General features: G+C 38.6%; 1 long non-coding RNA gene and 1 pseudogene across 1 annotated transcript; both read right to left on the bottom strand.

Moving 5' to 3' along the window:
• Positions 1 to 2,389: 2,389 nt before the first annotated feature.
• Positions 2,390 to 2,977, bottom strand: LOC149822951 (uncharacterized). The gene is made up of 2 exons (XR_016426137.1): positions 2,790 to 2,977; positions 2,390 to 2,702 (listed from the first exon to the last, which is right to left on the bottom strand). It is a non-coding gene; the product is annotated as an uncharacterized LOC149822951 (long non-coding RNA).
• A 9-nt stretch (positions 2,978 to 2,986) lies between these two features.
• On the bottom strand, positions 2,987 to 4,505 carry LOC149822952 (sphingosine kinase 1 pseudogene; annotated as a pseudogene).
• Positions 4,506 to 8,963: the final 4,458 nt, after the last annotated feature.

Consider the following 8,963-nt stretch of genomic DNA (forward strand, 5'->3'; position numbering starts at 1 on the left):
CTACCTTTATGGGACATGTTTAATTATCATGCATTTATGATTTGGTCTCAAGTGCACATGCATACATGAAATCGATGTGTGTTTGGCATGTATAATCATGCATAAATGTTCTAATGTACTTATGAATTTTAGATGAATGCAAGTGTGTTAAGTGATTACATGAAAGCACTTGCACATGGATGGTAAACTCATGTTTATGATTGGGTTTATTTTTGCATGAGTGCACATGCATTTGACACTTTGGCCTAGTGTTAAGAATAAAACACTATTTTGGTTTTGTTATGTGATGCACCGATGGCCTAAATGGACCATCACCGGCCAGGAGAGCCGTGGGTGTGATTCATTTTCATATATATTTTGATTGCATTACTTAAACCACACAAGTTGGTATGACACACTATTACACTGTTCATGTTGTCCTCACGGGCTGGAGTCCCGAAGGGTCCCCGCGATGGAGGATGCGGGTTTTCACTTTACTTTTGCACATGGTGTTCAAACTTAAAGAATTGACTTTAATAAAAATATAATAATTAAAAATAATGTAATATATGTTCTAGGATCTTCCATCTGGAGAATGAAGATCTTAGAGATCCGGTGTTGGGGAGATTGTGAGGATACAAAAACTTCGTGTGCTTTATTTTGTCCCTTAAACCCGATATTGAGGTTCCTTCTCCTGGCCACGGTTTTAATGAAAGACCGTCACTTTACCTGGGGGTGGTGTGTTTGACACCGCTGTTATTTTTTGTACAAAAAAAGTGACACTTGTGGGCGTAGGGTGTCCCTTGTGTTCTCGACATTAGATGTGGAGGTCTAATGTTCCGAAGGTGATTCAGTCGAAGACTAAGTTTGTAACCCAATAATAAAATATAAATTTGTGTGCTAAGCTACCCTAAGAACCTAACTTGATCTCGAAGATTATACTCATTTGGTGTATCCGCGAACAACGGTAATTAAAAAGATGAAACTTAAAGTTGTATGCATTTAATAGGGCATGCATATGGAAAAAGAAAACCTTAAATAAAGATAATAAAATGTTCATTAATTGCACATAAATCATACATATTCCTGCTATGCATTAGAACATGCATATGATATCTGTTATCATAATTGTTACATGTTGATGGTTGCATGATGTTCAATTTCTAATGCATGACAAAAGTTCTGTTTACTAAAATTGTGCATCATGGTATTGATTAATGTTATTTTATGCCTAACAGATGCATCATGTTGCATGAATGCTTACCTGAATTATGTAATTGTCACATTCCCCTGAATTATTGCATGAATTTGTATATGTGATTATGAGATATTTAAATATTACTATTGATGTTACCTGCCAATTAGCTTCTGATAAATTATTGACTGTCATAGTGTAAATCTTTACTTATTCTTCTATATACTGAAAAATCACACATGACACCCACATCACATACTAGATTCATGATATACCTGCATTAAAAGTTACAGATTTTTTACTTAGACAGTTATAGTCTAATTCCTATAATTTTACCAATTTTCAGGTAATGAATAAAGTATATGAGCGGCTGCGAGATGAGACTTCAATCGAGATTTTGGATTTACTGTTCCAGGGATAGTTCAAAAAACTCTGATGTTAATTTTCATTGATATTGAAATGAAATAAATGATTTTGATTTCCTCCCCACTGTAATGTTCCGGAATGCTTAACCTTATAGTATGACTTGTTTCCATTGTTATGAAAAAAAAAATCTCAAATTTTGGGTTAAGATTTCGAGGCGTTTGGCATGCATAGCCTATTTAACAAGTTCGAACAAGCTCTTTACAAGCCAAGCATGAGCCAGACCACTAGCATAACAAGCTCAACTAAGTCCACCAAGACTACATGAGCCATGTCTAGTCTATTTACTCTGCAAACTCAATTCTAACACCTACCCGAAGGAGTCATCATCGAACTAAACTCAGCTTGTTAAAGGCTTGTCTCAACTCAGTCCAATCTCAAGTAGCAATTTTGAGTTTAAGCATTCAAACCAAACACCAATACGACCAGCAACATTGAAGCAGGCTTCTTTATATCTGACTTCCTACTATATTTTCTTGCATCTTGTGTTCGTACCTTTTCTGGGCAATAAAGCCATCTGATTAGCTCTGCTCTGTTGAAATTAATCATAAGACTCCTCAACTTGTTTTGCTTAATGTTATTATGCTTAAAGTCCTACCATTCCTGCATATATTATCTTTACAGTGAAATATCTCAAAAATGGATGATAGAAAAATCTCTTTTACCTAAGCTCAAATTTGATATAAAGCTCACGAAAAAAAAAAAGCTCAAACATGGCTTGCCAAGCTCAAAACAAGTTCAGGCACAGTATTTCTTACCAAACCAAGACTAAACAGCGTAAATATCTATGAGTTCACACCAAACCTTTACCAGTCTACATTCAAACATAAATCAAATCCCTGTTCCAAACCAGCCAGAATATATAGATACATTTGTTTATGGAAAGGTAAAAAGGATTATTAACCAGTTAAAGTAGAATTGGCTAATATTTGTACATGAAAACATCACAATAAGAAGAAAGAAAACCACAACAAACATAACAAAAGAAGCAGAAAAGAATCGTAAAGAGTTAGTGTGGTCCAATTGATTGCATCAAACCACCACTTGTGCTTCAACTGGCATGGGAGATTGACATTCTTCTATCAATTAGGTCAAGTTGAGGCACCTCCACAAGAAAAACATCATAATATTAGTGAAATATCATAACATTAAAGTGGTGATCAAGTAACTCAGATGCATGTGTAATGCGGACCAGCAAACTAGTCACAAGGTCTTGTCCGATCTTGAACATCAGGGGTGTTCTAACCGAAAACTGTTTCGTCCAGCACGATTCTGCAAGAAATGTGGACTCTGCTATACACATGAATCATCAATTCTCCCTAGTTTGCTGATCCATATAGCGAGCTTGTCTAATCAAAATGAAAACACCAATCAAATAATGGCAAAATGTTACTTTGGAGAGAACAGAGTGGCCAAACCCTTGTCGACAGTCATATATATGGGACCATAAGCCATAAGGTCCTGCTGCCCAAATTTATATGTTCCTTCACCTCTGGCCAAGACTTCACCATCACAGTCAATGATACCCCCCTTGTGTGATTTGTCCACACGCTGGCCTGGTTCCAAATATAAAGCCTTTACCTGCAAACACAGTCCAAGTATTTCCACTGGCTGAAGCAACACGATTATCAAAATTGATACATGACCAAAGAAACCGGGTCGAGTGCTTGACCACTATAGGTCTGATTCCAAATTAAGAAGTCATTATAGCTCTTCCTTGGATCGTAAGAGTCGGAAGCACATGATCCACAAAGAACTCTAAGCTTAGACCCGTGTTAAGTCGTTTTTTCCAAATAAAGACATTTTTGAACATCTGCCGAGATTTAACTATATTAGCATGTTTTTCTCTTACAATCTTTTTTTACGTGACATACACGGCCATATGTCAACCATGACATAGGCTGTAAGTTGAGCATTTGTAATTGAATATAGACCACAACAAATGCATGATAAAAACAGTAGGGACACACAATAAGCAATCTTACCTTGAGGTACAAGACATATGGGGACTTGACATGACCACCATCACTTAGCTTTGACATTATATTTACTAATGTCAATTTTGGGCAATCCCTGATCATGATCAGGTCCAAGTAGCCATCTGAGAACTGCATCACAAATGAAAGCTGCATCAGAAATGTTCAACACAGTGCAAGTCCACGAGCAATGAAATCTTGTCCAGACCAGAGTTGCCACTCAGGGAAGCGGGAGCGGAAAGCGATTCAGAAAGTGGAAGGGGAAGCGAGGCACTTCCAAAATTTTAAGAAGCGAGAAGTGCGGGACGACTTAGAAGCGAACCAGAAATCGTCTCGGAAGCGACCTAGAAAGCGAACCGGAAGCAACCTAGGAAGCGAGGGGAAGCGAAAAAAGAGAAAAAATAAGAAAAATAAAAAAAACACAAAAAAATGAAAAAATAAGAGGAAGTGAGGGAGAAGCGAGCTTCCCCTAAATGGGAAGCATGCTTTCCAATTTTTTTGGCGCCTCCTCGCACGTTTCGAAAGTGCCACGTTTCGCGCTTCCAAAACGCGCTTCGGAAAAGCACGCTTCCCTCCGGTAACCCTGGTCCAGACTGAATGGGAGTGTTCAACACAATACAATACTGCTAGAAAACTTTCATACGATTGTAAAGTAACATAATTTTGATCAGTTATATCGCTATTGATAAGATATTACTACTAAAAATAATACATACAGTTCTGCTTTAAGACCCACTGACCAAAATATCAATTTCTCAAATGTAACATGAACAAAGGATCTTTTGCCCTAATTGTGCAGAGGGCCACAAGGAGAAACCTGATCACTGCAATTTACCTACATTTTTTTGTCAAATAAATGAAGAGCCTACTTATGATTTAAATGAAAAGGTGCATAGTACCAGAATCTGTTCCTTCTGGCGTTGTTTGCTCATTGATGCCAAGTCGTAAATTTTTTTGTGATCATTAGTTTTACCACTATTTGTTCAATTACTGGAAACATAGTCAGTGTTCAAGGGAATCTGACATATGGCTTCTAGAATTCCATTAATACATTTTAAAATTTGAAATCTTCAATTATGGCCATATGTTTTGAAATTTTGACAAAAACACCGCAACAAATAGTCCAACCAATTACAAGAGTTGGCAGGGTGATAGGACCTAGACTACTCACTATCACTTGCATATCTGATCTGCGAAGGCATACTCAAAACCCAATCAATAAAGCCAGCAACATGAACAATTTGGTGACTACTTTCACATTTAATGTTTATTCAGAGAACATGCTTCAGTAACCGTACAAGAAATGTTGGCCCAATATAGATTCCAAAGAGTAAATGATATCAAGTTACCTTTGTAATGAAATAATGGAAAATACAAAAACAATGCCACTAAGGGCTTACAAGAACACAATCACAACAGTGCATAAGCACAAACCAATATCACTAAGGGCTTACAAGATCACAACCACAATGTGCATAAGCACAAGTCCACTATGGAACAACACAATAGCCAACAAGGCACAACTAGGGATGGCAGTGGGGCGGGGCGGGGGACAAGGTTTCCACCCCCGCCCCGCCTCAAAATTTTATCCTCCACCCCCGCCCCGCCTCCGCGGCGGGGATGGATTTTATCCTCCACCCCCGCCTCCATCCCCGTTTCATACCCTTCATCCCCGGTCCAAACGGGGATGAGGCGGGGCGGGGATATTGCGGGGAAAAGTGGTCGGGGCGGGGATTAGGCGGGGATCGTGGAGGGGACGGGGCGGGGCGGGGAAAAGTGCACGTCCACCCCCGCCCCGCCTCCGCGGCGGGGATGGATTTTATCCTCCACCCCCGCCTCCATCCCCGTTTCATACCCTTCATCCCCGGTCCAAACGGGGCGAGGCGGGGCGGGGCCCCGCTTTCCCCCAGTCCACTGCCATCCCTAGGCACAACAACACAAACACTAAGTGCATATAAAACATTAAATAACTAAATAGAAAAACACAAAACATAAAAAATGTTTATCTTTATTGAGCATAAATGCTTAAGAGAAGCATTGAGAAAAATAGGCACAAGTAGTGCCATTATATACAAAAGGACGCAAGGCCTAAAGCCATTGGGAGCTTCCATAGGAATCATTGGGAGCTCCCAACGGTCATAAATGTAACTGTTGGGGCTCCTAACGACTCTATGGTCCCAATAACCATACAATGCCATAAAGGGAAAATAAAAAATAAAATAAGAACAAAAAGCAAAACCGTTTCTAGTGGACAACATCTATTACAAAAAGATGAAAATACCCCTAGAGGGTATTACCTATTACATTATTATAAATAACATATATATACACACATATATATAATGTAATATATATATATATATGCAATATGAAACAATATATATATATATATATATATATATATATATATGTACATGTACAACTTAACACTCTCTCTCAAACTTATAGTGTGATATACCGAAAGTTTGAAAATACAACAAAGATTTAATGGGAAGGATTCAAGTCTTCAAGTGTCTTCAAGGGAGATCTCCATCTTTATCACATAGAGAATTTTGCAAATACAAGTCTTCAAATGTCTTTATTGGTGATCATTCTCAAATACCTTCATCGACATTCTCAATCTTCATGACATGATGCATCAAAGATATTCTTTCTCAATCCATCGCATGTTTAAGAGCCTGTAAAGAGAACAAACCAAAAGGTTCCAACTACACAAAGAAAATATCCTAGCCCAATAGTTATAAAAATTTTAAACCCAATATATTTTAAAACAAGAATAGAATTTTCAAACAAAGTAGTAATAATTTTTAGAAACGTTAGATAATCATTAAGAAAGATAAGAGGAGTATCCCTTAAGGATCATTTTTTATGAAATCAAACTATAATCTTAAAATCAACATATTTTTCACGAAAACATAACATTGGTCGTAAGAAAATTTGATCATTAAAGGACATATGAATCATCAAGAAGAGATAAACAATTATGCATAAATAATATCCTAAGCATTTCTGTAAAACCCGAAAATTTTTGTTACAAAATATTTTAAAATATGCAAATTGGGCCTAGATCCAAATTGCAGATCCAGGACCCATAAAGGGGTTTTCCGAATAAATTTACCTCGTAAATTTGATATGTATGTATAAGTACAATAATTTTTAATTAATTAAATAATTCGGAGAATAATTATTTGAAAGAGGTGCATAGATGGGTCTGGGATCCACATACCGGATCTATGTACCTATATATATTTTAATATATATATATATATACATGTATAATCTTAAATAAATAAAATTTTTAATTTTTTAAAAAAAGTTAATCCGAGGATCCACAGTTGGATCCGTTTGGATCCAACTTGTGGATCAATCTCATTAGGGTCGGGTTACGGGTCTCGGGTCCGGACCTGAGCCGCACCCATGTAACAACCCTTTTAAAGAAAAAAAAGGGCAACCCGATAAGGGTTGCCCGATAAATCCTTAACAGAAAAAGAAAGGGGGGCAAGGGGGGGGGGGGGGGGTTACGCAGGGCGTAACCGACCCCGCACCCCTCGGCAAGGGAGAGGGCTTGGGGCCGATAAAGGGGGGAGTGGAGAGGGGGTCTCGCCCTCTTCACTCAGCCTCTTCTCTCGGACTCTCTCTTTTCCCCCGTCTCTCTCTCTCTGTCAGTGTGCGCACGCCGGAGGGAGGGTCTTGTCGTCGGCGAGTTTTGGCCACCAGCAACCACCGAAGGCCGTGGCAAACAGCAGCCACACTCCCTTCTTCACGGCAGCAGCGTTGAGCGACACCAACCGATTGTGCCTACGCGCCTCCAGCCTTCGATCGCCGGGAAACCCATCGGAAACAGGTACGGTGCTTCTTGGATTTCGGGTGAGGGATCGAACTTGAGTTCGATTTCGGGTAGTGATTTGGGAGGTGGGGTTACACAAGATGCTATGTTTTTCTTTAGGATTATTGAAGATGCTTAGGTGGTGATAGTTGGGGATTTTGGTAAATCCCATATCGGAAAACCCCAAATCTTTGATTTGGGGGTTTCGATTGTCACGAATAAGGGGATGGGAGAAGATTTTGAGGATTGACGGAAACCCCAAAGCAAACGAAATTGGGGGATGTGGCTGCCATTATCAAAATAAAACTTTATTTGGGGGTTTTCGACCTTGGAATCAATCACTCGAATCTATGTTGTTTTGATTTCTGTTTATGTATACAACTTAGGGCATGGGGTTTCGGTTGGCATGGCTGACCCGAGTGTGCCGTTTGCATTTTTCTTTGTAAAAATACATATATTAGATGTTCTCAAGACCATATGGGTTACGCTCAGGCTTGCTATTAGATGTACCACTCATGGCTCTGCTCATAAAGGGCTCATTTGAACTCGTGAAGCCGGCTCAGCTTGGCTTGTATAAGCTTTGTTAACTATTAATAAATATATTTTATATCATAAAGCTCATAGATGAATAATGCGCTTGGTTTGCAAAAAATAAATTTAGAGTCAAATCCTATTGCTTACAGCTTTGAAACAATGCATTTATTTTATATACTGAGTTAGTTTGAGCTTAGCTCAGTAGAGTTTCAGTTTCTATCACTTTCAACTATGATACTTTTTTTCTGTTAATGAGCCAGTTCAAACTTGGTCGTTTAACTCAGGCTTGCCATAAACTCAAGCTCGGCTTGGCTAATCACAATAATGAGCCGAACTTGAATACTTTTTTTGGACCATTTTGCTCACTTACTAGTCATCCTACCTTATGTCACAGCGACACGCTATTTTGGTGGGGTGTCCTAGGTGACACGAATGGAGATACTAGGACACAAAAGCATAAGGGTAACCAACAGGGGCGCACGTCACCTTGTGTCTGAACATTGCAGGTTCAAATTCTAATGTTATAATTGTATAACTGGTAGGGGTCGCCCTAACCCCAGCTTGCCTTTCAAAAACTAAAGTGCAAGGATAATATTTTAATATTTAATGACTAATTTTGATAAAATGTATATTTTAACATTATAATAACAAAAAATTAGTTTTTTATTGATTAGAAATTAAAAAAAATTGTGTGTCCTCGTGTTTTAATTTTAATTTTTTTTATTTAAAAGTCCAATATATGACACCCATCCGCATGTCCACGTGTCTTTGTGACAGGTCATTTCGTTTACATCCCTAATTATAATGTGCGTAGCCAATACCAGGCCCATGAAAAAGATGTAGGCATGCTTCGAGTAGTTCGTTCTTCAAAACCCTTCTTGAACTGCTTGGTTCGAGCCCACTACTCGGCCTGGGTCCAAAATCCAAGCTGGGTATCAGAAAACAAACTATTCTCCAACCATACCCGGCTTCAATTTCTAGAGAGATGCCGATCACTAGACCAACTCAAAGAGATACTCTGCTACATCAT

The sequence above is a fragment of the Nuphar pumila genome, chromosome 11 (genome assembly GCF_984573655.1).
Source record: "Nuphar pumila chromosome 11, dmNupPumi1.hap1.1, whole genome shotgun sequence".
Lineage (NCBI taxonomy): Eukaryota > Viridiplantae > Streptophyta > Magnoliopsida > Nymphaeales > Nymphaeaceae > Nuphar > Nuphar pumila.